Source organism: Hippocampus guttulatus, chromosome 4 (assembly GCF_054856545.1).
Source record: "Hippocampus guttulatus isolate MCC_2025c chromosome 4, RoL_Hgut_1.0, whole genome shotgun sequence".
NCBI classification, from domain to species: domain Eukaryota; kingdom Metazoa; phylum Chordata; class Actinopteri; order Syngnathiformes; family Syngnathidae; genus Hippocampus; species Hippocampus guttulatus.
The window spans coordinates 18289638-18294127 of NC_141264.1; positions in this window are offsets into that span (position 1 = coordinate 18289638).

The following is a 4490-nucleotide window of genomic DNA, read 5'->3' on the forward strand; positions in this document are numbered from 1 at the left end:
TTGATTGCCAAGACACTATCTCAAAGTAAGAGACCAGACACCCTAAAGAGGAAACCAATACCAATCACTTGAACAAGATCAAGCTCAAGGTTCTTTCGGTCAAGACCCACAGCTCATGGTCATAGGTTAGTGTGGAAATGTGGATCGACTGGTTCATTGAGAGCATGGCCTTTCCTCTCAACTCCGTCTTCGCCATGACAGATTGATACAGAATCTACATCATCACAGCAATCCGCCTGCTTGTTAATCTCTGTTCTTCCTTCACTCGGGAACAAGACCGTAAAGTTCTGAAAGTCTTCTCGGGAGAGGATCTCTCTTTTCCAAGTGAGGACTGTGGCCTGAGAATGGGAGGTGCTGATTTTCATCCCAGTTCCTTCACACCAAGTTCATTGTAGATTAAAAAAAACAACCCTCCCACCCCCGAAATTACTAAAAGTAAAATGGAAAAAAAATCCCAAATAAAATAAAAAAAAAAAGGATTTTTGAAAAAAAATGAAACTGCCTAAAACTAAATCTGATGTTAATAAAATTGACTAAAACTAAAATTCTAGTGAGAATGTCCTTTTTCATCTTTGTTGATGAGTATCCGACATGAGTTTTTGATTTCAGTGTTGCTGTTCATCCACATAGAAGAAAAGTCAAAGCATCATTTCAGAATTGTCGTTTATTACTTTTTTAAAATTCTTGCACTTGACAAATACTCCATATATTAAAAAACTAAAATGAATACTAAAATGAATGCAAGCATTTTTTTAAAAAAACAGTAATATTTACATTGATTTTTAAAATATTTTATGTATTTAACAAAAAAAAAACATCAAAGCAAAATAAAAATTGACTATAATGAAAAATCCCAACTATTATAACTCTGCTTCACACCTGGTTGCAAACTGCTCCAGCGTGAGCTGAAAATGGCGGCTTGATGAAGCCGACCGAACCACGTCATCCGCGAAAAGCAGAGCGATAATACTGAGGCCACCAAACCAGACGCCCCCAACGCTTCGGCTGGGCCTAGAAATTCTGCCCATAAAAGTTATGAACAAAAGTTGGATTATTTCTTATTATATTATTATGATACTGTTGTTTAAATATGAAATGTCAACACATATCGTGTGCATACCAGCAGTGAGGGGCCATGTAAAAGGGGAGAGCTTGATGAAAACATGTCCAAACAAAGGTTTGACCCGTGCGCTTGACTGTTGCTCAAGGCCTCTGAGTGCTTTGTTTTTATGCCAGTTACTATGGAAACATTACCGTGGCGTTTGATCATTAACTGAAGCTGTCAGCGCTGACAAATCGCCTGTTTGACGAATGTCAGGTGCAAAAGGGGCTGGAAATACGGGCACTTGATTAATTAGTGTACAGGTAGTCGTCTCCTTATGTGAGCACCCCAAAGTTGCTATTATAGTGTTGATCATAAATGGGCACTGCTTTGGACAGCCAAATTATAGCACAGTAAGAAATGTATTTTTTTTTTAATTTTACATGTAGGAAGCTCATTGACAAAGGGTTAAAATTTCAGCATGCTGTCGAGTCCCGATAAACCAAGTTTAGGCCTCGAATTCCATCGTTTCACCCAAGCGCTGTACTTAAAAAGTTCATTTGAAAGCCTCTCCAGTCTTTCTCAGAGCAACTGCACCCTCTATTGAAGGATGCATGCTACAGAAGGGTGTATTTAATTCAATTGCGCATGGGGAAATAAGATACAGAACTCTTTATTTGATCTTGCGGGACCAAAATCCCAATCACAAACCTTCCTGAAATATTTGTCCTTTTACAATCCAGTTGTAAATTCCCATACATGACTCAATTTGCTTAAACTTTTTTTTTTTTTTTTAATGCAGTTATGATACAGTCAGAGCCTCTCATGTGGCTATTTTACACAGATGAGCAATCCGTGTCCCCACAAAAATAATACACGATGAAGACTGTGTGCATCCACTCCGGGTGTAATATTGCCCCGCCATCTTCTGTACCCAGGGAGGAAACCTTGAGGATGCGGCAGCATTACGCTTGGGTGTACAGTATCACTCGAATGAATGCCACGCTGATCAATAATTCAAACTCAGTCTCTAAAAGAGAATACAAAAGGAAAGAACAGACCATGAGATGCTAATTACACGGATTTAAATGGAGTCCGCATTGTCAATTTCTGTGATAAAGAAGGACGCGCGTTATCTATGGACTGACTATGATCGGCGCCAAATGGCTGAAACCTGAGCCAAATACAAATTTAAAGTGAGAATAGAATAAGAAGTAAGTCTAAATGCTAGCGATTGATGTCCTAAGTGAAAAATAGAATTACAGTCTATGTGCACAAGTATTGGGACACTTAGCCATTGCACAGAATGTGTGAAGTTCGTCCATTATGAACAGCTTCCACTCTTCTGGAAAGATTTTTCCGCAAGAAAATCTTAGAAGTGTTTGATGGGGTTGAGGTCAGAGTCTTCCGTTCCAAACTCATACAAGCAAGCTTGCTTTGTGCACTGAGGTGCAGTTGTATTGGAACAGAAAAAAAAATGTTCCAAAAGAAATATAGCATCAGAATAAAATAATAGTAGGAGGTGGGACTAAAAGGTTCAACAACCACTGTTGTGTACAATAAACACTATTAAAAATGTGATCATTTAGCCACTGTACATGAACTGTAACAAGCAATAAAGTTTGTGTGACATCAAAATCCCATACAGCCAACAAATAAATCAGAACAGAGTACAGTAATAATAGTATAAAATGAATGAAACACATTTTAGGGGACTTCTCATTGTACTGGCGCGTATGCAAATGATTGAGGACTTCTAATTCAAGTGAGCCCAGAGTTTCATTATTCCGCTGCGTTTTCGTGATGATTTCGTAATTCAAATGAGGACCCTAAAGCCACTTCATAGTGATATTGACCCAAAGTAATTTGGAGTCCACGAGCAGCTCCAAGTCACGCATGAGCACACCATCCATGATTATAAAAAGAGCGATAAGAGATATAGGACAGCGAAATGAACTGCCTTAACATGGCCAGCTGTTTCATTGTCCCCCCTCAGCATCTATCTGGCTCTCTGTCTTGCTTGTCCTCTCAAACAATCTGCATAGTGTGGCCCGCAAGAAGGGAGGCGTTGTTTGCCTTGAATGGAGGAAAAGCACAGGGGGTGAAGAGGGAGATGCTCCAGCTGTGGGGGGGACAAGACAACACAACAGCATCTCACATGTGGCAAAGGGGAGGTGGGCGTCCAGGCTGTGGGGGCTGCACACAGTGGCATTGTTACGGGGGTGGGGGTGCTGCTGATAAGGGTGAGAGAAATGGATCATTCCCTCAAGTCCTCCCCTCCTCGCCAGGCCTTAACGCAAAACACTCCTGTTGATGTAAGATGCGGAGGCCCCGCAGATGTGTTCTAAATCATCAAACTACATAGAAGAATTGTGTTTTATGGTTTTTATTAGAAAACATATCTTATCTGCAGTAAATCCAAATGATTTTTTTTTTTCAAACATAAATCGCGGTGACCGTATCGAGTTTTGTACATGCGTTCCCTCCTCCAGATGTGTGTGTTTTGGAAGATTTACAAAGTCAAACCTCAGTCAAGTGTTTTAGATGATAAGCGTATTCAACTGGAAGAGCGTTCCACAGGAGCCATCGAAACACGTTCCACGGTGGATGTGTAAAAGTCTCCAATCATACATACAATTAAATGAGCCAGTCGCGCACAATAGTGTGCTGTGCTTAAATCGTCAGATGACATAGCCGTCTAATTGGAACGGCCTTTACCACAGAAGTCATTTTGAGATTGTACATCTATACCCTGCAGAAAAAAGGAAAAAAACCCAGCATGGTTTTGTTGTGTTTCATGTTGCTTTTGCTGGTGTCACCGGTGTTTTGTTAATTTTTATTTATTTATTTTATTTTTCCAGGGTGGGTTTTTTCTACTCAATTTTATACATCACTATATTTTGTCAACTACAATACTCTGGTAAAGTGATAAAACATATAAGCACATTGACTTGCAGTGCCGAAGCGATGATACATTTTGGAGCGGCTCACTATTTATAAGGAATTTCGTTTTGACACATGCACGGGTAAACTGTTTTAGGAGCGAGATGGACTTTTGAAGGTTGTGCTGAAGCCATCCAGGGTTTTTTTGGGGTAAAAACGCGGAGTGAATGCAAAGCCCAAGCAATTGAGTAGGAACTTTGCAATGTTGGTGCTACTAAGAAAGGGATCAAATCTGAAGCATGTGTAAACAGTTCTGGGAATGATATGAGCTTTTCCTAATGAGCTGTACTGTTGCGCAAAACTCTACGACGGCTTGGCCAAATGACCTTCTCGTTTTCAGAATATCTGTTTCAAGAAATTAGCCAAACCAACGGAGAAACACTCTAAATTATTATAATTTTTTTGAATGCGTTTATTCATTTGTTGCTTCGATTCTGCCCATTTCCAGCCCATCCCTCACCTGCCTCATCTCCTCTCCTCCGACGCCTCTCTTGTCCTTGCTCAC